This window comes from Lichenostomus cassidix, chromosome 12, assembly GCF_008360975.1.
Source record: "Lichenostomus cassidix isolate B80296 chromosome 12, HeHo_3.0, whole genome shotgun sequence".
NCBI classification, from domain to species: Eukaryota; Metazoa; Chordata; class Aves; order Passeriformes; family Meliphagidae; genus Lichenostomus; species Lichenostomus cassidix.
In genome coordinates this window covers 1,688,637-1,701,408 of record NC_139493.1, presented here as the reverse complement: position 1 = coordinate 1,701,408, position 12,772 = coordinate 1,688,637, and the positions used below count along the sequence as shown (strand labels likewise).

Here is a 12,772-nt window from a genome sequence, read left to right as displayed (position 1 = left end):
GACACAGAGACCTCATCCAGGCTGTCCTGGAGGGGCAGAGCCAGCAGTGCCATTAGCTGCTCCTGCTCTGTGTGCAAGCAGCATAATGTGCATCAGATTGCAAATGGAGCTGAGATTAACCACAGCTTTTAATGGCTCTGCAAACACATCTGGGGAAAACATCCGAGCATTCACCACTAAATTAACTCCTCATTTTTGCCAATATGGCCCTGTTTGCATTCCTCTGCAGCCTGGCCTCTGCAGATGCCTTCCGTCAGCTCAGGCAGGGCTGGAGTTCTTTACTTCAGGAATAAATGATCATTTTTGCTGTCAGGCATAAAATGGAGCAGAAGGATTTCCACAGTGCTCAGCCTGATGCTCCTGATCGTGGGTGATGCCAACCAGAACCCTCCATCTCAGAGGTTGGGGTCCACGTGCCCCAGCCTGGCTCCAGGTCAGTAACTAGCAAAGAGTTCAAGGAAACCAGACTTTTTTCTTCCCTGCTCCAGGAATCCTTTGAGAAAAGTGTGTTCCTCAAAGACACTCGTGATAGGAATTGATTTAGCCCATTTCATCTCAAAGGCTCTGCTCTGAAAAGGCCACAGAAGCTGAAATTCCAGACTCAAGTGCCATCAGTTTAGTAAGTGGTTTGGAAAAGGTTGCCAGAGAAGCTGTGCTGCCCCTGGATCCCTGGCAGTGTCCAAGGCCAGGCTGGACAGAGCTTGGAGCAGCCTGGGATGGTGGAAGGTGGGTGGAACTGAATGGGCTTTAGGGTCCCTTCCAACCCCAACCAGTCTGTGCTAAGTGACACCACAGACTTTCTCCTCCCTGATTCCACATCATCTCAAACTCTTCTGGAGAGAATACTCCAAAGGAAAAATCAGGCAGAATGACATTTGCTCAATGTTAATATTCCCTTTCCAGCTCACCCAGCAGCCCTCAGCCATGTCCCCCAGCAGGACCCTGTCCCTGTGAGCACACAGAGCCCTCTGCAGTGACAGCAGCACAATAATTCACTTGTTATAAGGTGCTGCCCACCTAGTCAGCAGTGCCAGCTGTACAAACCTGCCCCTTTCAGTGAGAGCCTCTGTGGGGTCACTGTCCTTCTCTGTACCCTGTGCTGCTGGGACAGCAGGAGCACAACTCTGCCCCTTCAGCCATGTTCCTTCTGTTTTTAAACACTGAATAATTGAACAGTTGTGTTACTGCAGGATTGTTCAGCTCCCATCACTCTGATGACTCTTGTTCCTGGGCTCTCTGCACTGCCCAGGGCTGATGGCAGCACACCGAGTCCTGCAGCCCTGTCCCAGCATCCCAGCTCCCTGCCTTGTGCCTTTGATGGAAATAATCATATTTCATAGTCACTGCTACCTCCCTGCCTCCCCCTCTGGGCTGCTGAGCATCCAGCTGACCCCTGTGGTGCCTTTGCTTAGGCAGCCAAAATCCCACGGCTTGGAACAGGACTGCAATACTTTCTCCTTGGAAATATTGCTGGGAGAGCAGCTCATTCCCTGGCCTTGCCCATCGCTCCCAGGGTGAGCTGAGAAACCAACCCCAAGATGAATTCTCTCCAGTAATTTTCCTTTTGCCCATTACCTTCATGCTCAGGATAGCAGAAGTGCACATTTCTGTGAGGCTCGGAGATAAAGAATTGTTTAGATGTTTATTAAACAACGGAGTTGAATGAAATCAGTCCCATTATGTTGTCTGGAGGATGGAAGTTAATTGGAAGACACAATGATTTACTCCAGTTTGAAATACCAAGTGGGGTTTGGAGTAAGTTAATGACAACGAGGATCTGAATGGAACTGTGGAAAATGGAAATTTTATTTTAATTCCTACCGAAGTAGTTTAGTAAATGAGTTTGCTCTCGCCTCACTGTGAGAGGTCCCTCCCAGCTTGCTTTGCTGTTCCACATTTAAATGTTATCCAAGGGCACGTTAAATACCATTGCTGGACCTTGTACAGCAACTTAATTTTCTAAATAAAACACCAGAGGGGAGCCAGAGTGGCAACTGGGGGGAATCTTCTGGACAAAGAACGTCCAGAAAAACAATTGCTGGGAAGCTGAGGAACAGGGGCACGCCATCCCTCACTCTGCTCCCCAAAACACTCACACAATGGTTTGTATCATGTCAATCCCAAATGTCACCACTGTCGTCTGGGAAAAGCCAGTGTGGATTTCCAGTGTGTTTCCACCTCTCCTGTTGTGGCTGCACTGATTTCTGATGCTGAGGGGGATTTTTTTCAGTAGAAGAGGCACATCTGCAGCAAATGCTGAGCATTGATTCCCTAGAATAAAGACAAATAATAGGAAAGGCTCCAAGTGCTCCCAGCAGCAGTGGAATAACTGCACAACAGCCCACAGAGCCCAGTGAAGATCTCCCAGAGCCAAAGCAGGATTTATGCTGCACATGGCAGAGATGGGAATGGGGCTATTAATGGGAGAGCTCCAGTCAGGGAAAGGAGGGGAAATGGGGATTTTCCCACTGAGATGGTTGGGAGGAGATTGCCAGGAGCCTGGAGTGCCAAAGCCAGGCACCAGCAGATGGTGTGGGGCATCTCCAGGGCACTCCTGGATGGGCAGAGGCTTCCATCAGTTGTTGGGAAATGGTAGGAAAAGAGATGCTGTTTATTTTCAATATCCCGAGAGCATTTCCTGCAGTGTTGGGTAATGACAGGAGAAGGAAAACAATTCCAGGGAGTTGATCCCATGTTGTCCCTCCCATATCTCACTGGGGTGGATGCAAAGCAGGGATGTTCCTCTCACCTTGTCTTCCTCCAAGGACCTTAAAGGCCATGCTTGGGTTATCCCAGTTCCTTTCCATGGGCACAGAACTCCCTCAGCCCCCTGACATATTTTGAGCCAGGATTAAACGGAATTTTGTGCAAAGACACTTTTGTTGCTATCAAGAGATGGTCAAATTCCCCCCTCACATCCTGCCAGGAAATCCAATCATTTCCTCAGCAACTTTCCATCCTCCTCCTCTCCCATGGGAGAATCAACCTCCTCCCTCCCTCCTCTTTCGCCTCCTCCTCCTCCTCCTCCTCTTCCATGAAAGACAAGGCGCCAGCTGGCATTAAGGAAAAAAAGCCCATTTTCTTCTCTCCTCCTCCCCACCATAACATTTATGAGTTACAATTTTACTCGTCTTTTCCAGCAGCAGTTTGGAGCAGCCTCTTGCTGGCCCTGAGTGTGTCACCTGCCCCAGGAGCTGGGGACAGTCCCACTGACCCCTGATGGCACAGAAATTCATTCCCCTGGCACAGGCTGACCACATCCTCTGAGCATTTCATCACAACCTTTTTTCCCCTTTCATTTCTTTTTACATCCCTCTGCCCCTGATCTCCTAATCCCTGCCTTCAGCAGTTTATTGTTTATCTAAGCATCTCCTGCCATTGTCTGCTATTCCCTTCCAGCTCTCCTCAAACATTTGGCTTCTCCTGCCCTTCCTTAGCATCAGCCAGCCCAGAACCAAATCCCACTGCAGTCCTTGCAGTTTAACATCTGCTTGGGTTACTTCAGTTGCTCCTCCACAAAGGATTTCCAAGCAATCTTGTACCTCCAATATTTTACTCCACTAACAAACCTGGAGCTCCCACAGAGCTCTTCTGGAGTTTACCACAGGATTAAAGACCACCTTTCCAGAAGGTGAACTCACACCCCTGGAAATTAAAGCTATTAACGTGGTTTGGATTAGTTTGTCTGCAGGCAAAAGCAGAATGCTGTTGCAAGGGAATTATTGCTGAGATATTGCTCTCTGCTTGTTCTTCCACAAGGACAGAGTTATAAAAAATTATGCAATGCCATAAGCTTAAAATATGTGGAAAAGGGAAAAATAACAAGTCTGCAACATTTGCAAGTGAAAAAATACCATGCAATTCAAATCCCTGTGGAATTTACAAAACAGAGGAGTTGTCAAGTGTCAGTCCAAGTTTCTCCTTACAGTGTGTGTTTGTCACTCCCTCCCCAGCCTCCCCCAAATTCCCAGCTCACACAGCAGTGGGAGCACAGTGAGAATTCCCCTCCAGCAGAGCCAGCTCCTTCCTGGAGTGACAAAAGTGGGGAAGTCACCTCCACATGAAGCCCATCCAGTCCCACCCCTGACACTTTCCACTGTCCCACTATGCTCCAAGCCCCACCCAACCTGGCCTTGGACAATCCAGGGATCCAGGGGCAGCCACAGCTGCTTTGGAAAACCTACTTTCTAGGTTCCTTTTGTACATCAAATATCTCCTGTTTCCTGATTTTCCTAACTGCCCATCACTAACCAGCAAAGATACACAACATTCAAACCCTTTGGCCATCACCTCTGCAAACACCACCTTCTGCTTCAGCACAGAGGAGCAGGGGGTGGCTGGGGCTGAGCTGGGTGACAGTGACAGAGGACAGAGAGCTGGAGACACCAGAGGAGCTGAGGGAGATCTCCAGGCAGAGTTTAGCTGGCACTGAAGGGCATGGAGAGTTGGGTGCTCCAGAAAAGCCCTGTGGGAGGGTGGAGATGCTGGGCAGTGCCTGATGGAGTTGTGGAGCTTGGGGGGAAGCTGCTGGAGGGAATTCCTGATTTCCTGCATGAATGTATTGACCTAGATTTCTACCAATTCCTGGATTGATACCTAGGATATCAAAGATATTGTGCTGCCTTTTCAGAACACACACTGGTGAAATGGTGCTTTCCATGGCAAGCAGGTCCCTCTTCAGTTACAGCCCTTTGAATCCAGCTTAGCAGCAGATCTATGAAACAAACAGCGAGGCAGCCCCAAAGCTCATCCATCCACTGCTGATTAGTTCCACAACGCCTCCCATCACTTCAGGTGGGAAGTTTTGCCTCGCCCTGCCTCCTAAATTCCGCCTGTTTGAAGGAATCCTGAGCGAGGCAGCAGGATGCAGCAGGGTATTTGTCAGCACATCGATCGGGATTTGCACGGCAGGGCACTTTGTGTTCCTCCCCAGCGTTAACCACAGCGGGAATTCCTGGCAAATTTATCGCCCCGTTCCTCCCAACCTGCTCCGTTAAGTCGCTCAGCTCCTGACAGCTCTCAATTCCAAACACGGGCTTGTTCAGCACCAAACAAAAGGGCATCGCTGCCCTGATCAATACACACTCGTGGGAAGCTGCCAAGGGATATTTGTCTCCCAGTGTGGGAATTACAGCAGGAGGTTTTGCCTCTGGAGAGGCTCTGGAGGCAGGAATGCCCGAGGGCAGCAGGGCACCCCACTGCCTGCACCCATCCTTTGGATCTGGGAATTCCAGTGCTGCAATCAGAATTCCAGCCCCAGTACCTGTTATATCAATGGATCCACATCCACTCGAGCCGCCCTAAATAGTGCAGGATATGCAAATATCTTCTTCACATAACTGCATTTTACAGTCTTTTTTCCCCCTCTCATTATTCCGCCCATTTTGCCTGTCGTTAAAGGCAAAAAAACCTCAAGGCTTTGTTTGCCCAGTCCCTGATTTTCAGACAGTGAGACTCCCAAGATGGGAGCAGAGCGACTGCCAAGAGTCCTGTGCCAAAATCCCATCATCCTGCTCAGCCATTTATATGGGGATGGAAGTGGAATTCCAGCCATTTATATGGGGATGGAAGTGGAATTCCAACCATTTCTGTGGGAATTTCAGAATGGCACAGGCTGGATCACCAGGAATGGGTTTGATACAAGCAGAACTCTCAGCCTCACACCTTCCAGCTGCTGAGGGGCACTGGGAGAAGCAGATCCCAAAATCCATCCTGGAAGTGCCAGGATTATGTCATTAATAGGAATAGTCATTAATTACAGAAGACTTGACTTTCCAAAGGGTCCTGGAGGTAAGAGAGGTCTGGTTTGTGTGAATCCTCAGCTGTGGTGCCATAAAAATCTTGTGGTTTTTTGGTTTTTTGTGATTTTTGTTTCCCAATACAGTGGGGCTGTACTGGGATGGAGCAAAACCATCTAAAGAACAGATGGAGCAGGGCAGCTCCAGGCCAAAAATAGACATTTCTTTAAAAATAGATGACAGCAACATTTAATTTAGCTGAAAGGTGGAAATGAACCACTAAGAAATCCAGGCTCGTCTAAATACCTGCTTGTCATTTATATTTAATTGTTTTCATTTCCATTTGGGTTGGGTTCTGCACTTACACAATGGCCACAGCTTGTCCTCAAGTGTCTGAGCATACAGAGGGATTCAAGAGGACTCCTAAAGGGAAAAGGATGAGGAGATTTCTGGGCAAAAATAGATGCCAAAACCACCTAAAAAGCTGTTATGAAGAATTATTAGTCAGTCCCTGATAAAGAGATGCAAAAGCAGGGTTAAGTTGCAGGACAAACCCACATTAGAAATACATCAGCCTGAAAAAACTGCTACTTGAAGACAGTCTGGGAGAACAAATCACCATTTTCCTCCTTTTTCTTCAAACCAGGACAAACCAGTGGAATGTATCGCTCCAAACCACTTCATTAATAACAGATCAGCTGCAAAAGGTATTTTAGAAGCAGCTAATTACCAAACCTCTGATCAACCTGCTGCTGAGTGAAGGTTGTAGTTCTCAGCCTGCAGTTTCCAGACCTCAGCTCCAAATACGTCCTTCAGAGTCCTTGAAAAATTCATTTTCTTCACAACTCCCCTCATTATTTATTAATTACTGTTATTCTGAATGCTGGAGCACCATCAATTCCTCAAGCAGGAGGATAATTTTTCCCTCTCTTATCAAAACAGAGTCAGGAATTCAAGTTTCCTGCCCCTGGGGTTTGAGTGTTCCCCCTTTTCTCCAAGCCAGGAGAAAGCTCTGTTTCCCACATCCAGCACTTACATGGATCCAGAAGGGATTTATGTGAGATCCTCCAAGTCTTCAGTGTTTTCTCTCATGAAATTCCTGCCAAGGGTGTTTGCTTTCAGCTGAGCTACTGAAATTCAAGGAGATCACGACCTGGCAGGAGCTGGCCCTGCAGAGAAGGTGTTTTGTCACTACAAGTGGCACTTTAACCACCAGGACATTCTTTAATTCCAGGACATTTCTCCTGCCCGTCCCCAATTCCAGAGGGATTCTGTACCTGTGCTCCCAGGGCTGCTCCAGCATCTGATGGCTGCAACTCCCTGATCCTCCCAGCAGCTGTGGCCAGAGCTGCTCTGTGCCAACTAGGGCCATGGAAATCCATCCTGCTGAGTGCCTAACTTATGGAAACAAGTTCTTACACAGAGGTGCAACTAATGTGAGCATTAAAAAATGATCTCTTTGCTAAGAGAGAGGACAGATGGTTTTCCCCTCCTGGTGAAGGGTTGGTTTTTCAACACAAGCTGCCTCTCCTCTGGAGAGGAGGGGGGGAATCATCTCTTAATTGCTGCTCCTCTGGCTGAAAGCACATTCGAGGAGCAGAAGGTATTAGATGGAGTTTTCTCACACCCAAGTCAGACAGCAAAAAAGAAATCACAGAACTGTTTTGGTTACAGCGAGGAAAATTTGTATTAAAAACCCCACTAGAGCTGGGGGATTCTTCCCCACTTTACACCACGGTGCAAGGACAACCCAAATCAAGGAGAGTCTGTTTGCTCAGGAGGCACAACACAAACACCCAAAGAATTAAGTGACAATTCCTCCATGTTCCTGAGTTATGGATTGGAAAAATCGTCTCAGCAGTGCTGATCAATGAGAAGTTCAAAGAGAAACACGGCCCATCCATTACAGTGCCTCCCAATTACATCCTTCTGCTGAGAACTGCATTTCACGCGCCTTCCAGCCTTCCAAAAAAGAGGGAGCAGGATTTTAAAAACCCAGAGTTTTACCTTTTTATTGAATTTAAACACCGCGGGACTGGTTAAATTGGGAGTAAATCCTGAACTGCTGGTGCTGGCTGTGGAATGGAAGCAGCATTTCCAAGTGAAAATCAGAAACATCTCAAAGCTGTTGGGTTTTTTCTGGTGATTTTCTTTCCTTTTTGTTAACACACCTTCAATGATTTTTTTCTAAATCCACTAATCATTTTGAGTAAGCTGAAAATAATTTACCTTATTTCGTTGGGTGAACTGTGGGTTATCATCAGGGTATTTAAACCTATTGAACTGCCAGGTCCTGGTTTTGGAGAGGAGTTTGGGATTGTTCTCTTCTTTTCTCCTGGAAAACAAAGAGAAATGTGTCTCCATCCTTCTCCCTCCACCAGCCAACCCGAGGGGTTTGTTAAAGTGGAGAATCACACCTGAAACCAGGAAAACCCAGGAAAACCCAGGAAAACCCAGGAAAACCCAGGAAAACCCAGGAAAACCCAGGAAAACCCAGGAAAACCCAGGAAAACACTGGAAAACAGGGAAAAGAGCAGCAGCATCCCCTGAGTGTTGTGGGTTTTTTACCTCCAGCCCATCAAATGCCCAGCAGCTCCCATCATTCCCATCGTTTCCCTGTTGGAAACAGTGAATTATCCCAAGCTTTTCCTCCCTCTGGAATTCCCCAGGGCTGCTGCTGCACTCAGCCCCCTTGGTGACCATTTCTGCTTTAACTACCAGCAGCTCAGAGTTCAATGATGTGATCTTTAAAGATCATTAAGCAGGCCTTGCTCTCGTTGCAGTGTAGCTGTGGAATCACCCCCGTGGTTACCCAGAATTAGCCAGGCCTTTGGTTTGCAGGGCACAGATAACAACAGATTCCATTCAGGAAATCATGTACCAATTATCTCTGAAATGAGGCTGCACACAGGGGACTGGGGAGCTGGCTGGGAAAAATTGCAATGGTTTTTTTCCCCACTCCCACTCCTCTCCTCCTCCCAGATCACCCCAATCCCTCCCACAGCATTATTTGTTTCTGTTGTATTTTGTTCTCACTCAGCCCCAATACCTAAAGACTTCAAACCCTCCAGAGAAGGCAATTCTTTGCATCCAGGGTTAACAGGTTGTTCTGTGGAAATCAGGAAAAATACCAGTTCCTGTTCCATCCTGCATGGGTGGAGGTTGTTTTTGGGGTTTTTAATGGGAAAATCTGCAGCTCAGCTCTCCCTGTTGGCTGTGCAGTATCAGCAGGGCTGAGCTGGAGCAGGTCCTGACCAGCACTGGACTCAGCCACCTCCCAGGAGACCTTCCAAGCACTGCTTTCCCTGATTCAGCCACTTCTCAGCCCTGAGAAAAGGGCATTTTTCTTCAAAAGACCATTATTTGGGTAAATCAAGCATGGCACTGCAGTGTCAGGGCAGAGCAGGAGGTCCAGGCAGCAGAGGAAGGACAGGCCAGAGGCACTCCAAAGACAAAACACCCACCAGAACCTGAGTTTTGGATCTCCTCTGAGAAGAGGAAGCTGATTTGGGCATTCAGTTATTTACATCCCACCAGCCCAAGTCCTCTTGGGTATTTCTAACTTCACAAAGCATTTTTCTGCTCCTCCCAAAATGCTCTTGCTGTGGAAAGCGCTGCTGAGGCACCAGGGAGGTGTTTGTATCTCAGCAGGTCTGGAGCAGCTCTGCACCATGCAGTCCCTGCCTGGCAGCACCCAGGGAGCAGGGCAGAGCTGCCACAGCCATCCTTTTGGGGTTTGATGGCACAGGAGCCTCTGAGGGTGTTTGGGACTTTGTGACTTTGAAGCTCCAGCTGCAGCTTGTGGCTCCAGGGGCACAAACAGATCCTCAGCACCCAATGTCTGCTCTACAGCAAAATGAGGCAAAGCTCTGCTCTGGAAACACCTGAGCAGCTTTTCTGGGGTGTTCAGGATGGCAGCAGTATCATCTCTTCAGCAGCCAGCCCTGCTCACCCTGGCTGGTTTACACCCTTACCTCAGAGTCTGAAGATGTTCTTTTGTAATCCTCAGCTGGGAAAATCCTCTCTGCCCAGCTCCTGGCTGCTCCCCACATCAGGGGATCCTCATGCCCAGGGGGAGCTTGGTGACATCTCTCTTCAGCTTGGCAGATAAACCTGGCTTAAAGAAATTGGTCTGGGGGCAGTTAGTCTGCAAGGATCATCACTCTGAGTCCTTAGCAAGCAGAAACATTTCAGCGAGTTGAATCCCAGCCCTGTTAGCACCGAGTGTGACCAAGGGCAGAAGGGACCTGCCTGCCCTGTCCCCTGGTGGCTCCCAGAGGACACTGAGGTGGCTGTGGGGTGTGATTTGTGCTGCTTTCTCACTGCTCAGGCACTGCAATTACAGCTCCTCAGGCTGCACACACTGGTTTGTACCTGTGCTTGCCATAACAGCTTCCAGCTTTGGGCATTTTTCTAACAGCAAACCGGGTTGTCAAAGAAATAAATGTTTATGCAGCGAGTTGGATTTATCACTGGACTAAATCAGATGATGTTGGGGGAAAGGTAGGAGTGGAAGTGATCTACAGGCATGGCAACTGGAGAGATCTTTCTTCCCAGAGTGCCTGAGACAGGGAATCTCTCTGGAAGCTCAGCACACTCAGCCCAGAGCCCAGGCTGCTTCCACACCAGTGCCTTTGGTCTTTAATCACTCCAGAGACACAACTCCCACTGAGAGCAGCACAGCTTTTGCATTCTTGTAAAATCAGCCTTTTTTTTTTCCTTTTTTTTTTTCCTTTTTTTTTCCTTTTTTTTCCCCTTTTTTTTGTTTTTCCCCAGCAAAATCACACACAGCTTTAAGGCAAACTGGGTGGCAAAACCCCCAGCCAAGTCTCCTTTTTGACCTGACTCAAAATGAAAAATCTAATAAATAGCCCTCAGCAGAGAGCTAGGGAAATGCTGCATGGCTGCAGAGCAGTGAGTGGGATCCTTCCTTTGGGGACAATGTGGAGGAAAACAGGTGCACATAAATACACTTTCAAAGCATCAAGATTCATGCATGAACTGAAAACAAAGACTTCCTACATGCCCACACTGCAATCCTACACACAGACACGAGGCTTCTGAATTTGGGTTAGAAGCACTGAAGGGGAATTGTTTATATTCCTGCATCTTCTAGGAAACATGTCTTAAAATGAAACAAGAAAGGTGGAGAGGGGTTTTTACAAGGGATAGAGGGACAGGACAAGGGGGAATGGCTTTGAACTGCCAGAGGGCAGGGATGGATGGGATATTGGGAAGGAATTGTTCCCTGGGAGGGTGGGGAGGGGCTGGGATGGAATTCCCAGAGGAGCTGTGCTGCCCCTGGATCCCTGGCAGTGTCCAAGGCCAGGCTGGACAGGGCTTGGAGCAGCCTGGGACAGTGGAAGGTGTCCCTGCCATGGCAGTGGTGGAATGGGATGAACTTTCAGGTCCTTCCAACCCAAACCAGTCTGGAATTCTGTGATTTAAAGCTCTGTTTAAAGTGACCCTGTAGCAGCAGCTCCATGGAGGAGAAGCAGCTCAGTGCCTGCTGGGCAGGATGTGTGTGCTGCTGGCTCAGGCTGGCAGCAGAAGCTGCCTGCTGCTCCTGGGCTCAGCCAGGTTACCTGAGGCAGCAGCACTGCTCTGTCCTCACCCAGCTCTGCAGCAAGTAACGAGCAGCTCGTTAATTAAGGTGCTCAAGCTCCCCTGCACGGCCTGGCTCAGTGCACAGGAGATGTGGCTCTCCAGGTCACTTGGTTTATGGCATCCTCAGGGCATTTTGCTCACATGTCCACAGCCCAATTTCTCCGTTTTTCGGGCAATCCCAAGGTGTGACCTGCAGTGGCCTCAGCGTTGTGCTGTGGGTCACACAGAGCCAGGGGATGCTCTGCAGGGACCCTGCCATCCCCTCCCAGTGCCACCCTGGGGCTCCTCTGCAACTCCAGGCCACCCCAGCAGCTCCACAGGAGAGCAGGAAATTGTTTTCCCCTTCAGTATTTTTGTACTTACTAAGATATAACCTTATTCTTGGAAAAACTTAGTCCATGAGTTATTCCTGTGGGTAGAAAAAAATAATTTTTTTTTTCTAAAAATAAACCAGCCTGACAGAAATTCATGAGTTTATCAAATTTTTGAGGGACTGAAAAACTCTTCAACTTAACTGAGGATCCAGTTTTCCCGCTGCAGTTTCTCAGCTCTGAGAGAAGCTGGAGATACTGGAGATATTGGAACAGAGATATTCCCAAATTTATTGTCAGCCTGACAATGATTATGTAGCCCATTGAGATGGAGTGGTGTGATTGAGTGCTTTGGAGGCATTTGTCAGGGCTGATGAATGCATCTGGTGATTCAGGCAGGGAAATGGGAGATAAAGGATGCTGCCTGATGCACAGGGCTGTGGCAGGGCTAGGGAAAGGGTATAAAATGTTGATTTGTTTCTCATTTAGAGTTTTAGAGGGAGATGGGAAGGAAGATACACTTCAGCTGGCTCTGCACGGTGCAGCTAAAGGGGCTGTGGGGAGAGGGGGTTTGTTAACTCATATTTAGCTTCCTCATGTCCCTGGTTTCTCACCTGTCCTGCACAGAGCATCCAGCTGGTGCACTCAGGGAAGCCTCCTGGGGATCTCCAGGCCACCCCAGCATTCCCAGTTCTGCAGAAAGACACAGAAATACTGATTTTTCTCCTTTGCCTGCTGTAGAGCACACGAAGGTTTGATGCAAAGCCAGCTGGAAATGGGAAATTGACTCTAGATGGGTCCAAAATATGGGCATTTTCTTAGATAAATTGAGTTAAAGGAACTGTTGAAATTCCAGCCACATCCAGGCAATTTATATCTCATTTTGGTTTCAAATTCACAGATGTAAAAAAGTTCTTAGGAGAATAAGGTATTTTGAGGTGTGTTTTACATTGAATTTGTACACAAATCACAGAATCCAGGATGGTTTGGGTTGGAAGGACTTTAAATCCATCCAGTGCCACCCCAGCCATGGCAGGGACACCTTCCACTGTCCCAGGCTGCTCCAAGCCCTGTCCAACCTGACCTTGGACACTGCCAGGGATCCAGGGGCAGCAC

At 48.3% G+C, this 12,772-nt stretch overlaps 1 long non-coding RNA gene across 2 annotated transcripts; it reads right to left on the bottom strand.

Moving 5' to 3' along the window:
* Positions 1 to 1,425: 1,425 nt before the first annotated feature.
* On the bottom strand, positions 1,426 to 10,877 carry LOC146431524 (uncharacterized). Of its 2 annotated transcripts, XR_014854677.1 has the most exons (4): positions 9,713 to 10,877; positions 7,016 to 8,073; positions 6,775 to 6,907; positions 1,426 to 2,271 (listed from the first exon to the last, which is right to left on the bottom strand). It is a non-coding gene; the product is annotated as an uncharacterized LOC146431524 (long non-coding RNA). The 2 variants fall into 2 exon arrangements; XR_014854676.1 differs by lacking the exon at positions 9,713 to 10,877 and having other exon boundaries at positions 7,016 to 8,205.
* Positions 10,878 to 12,772: the final 1,895 nt, after the last annotated feature.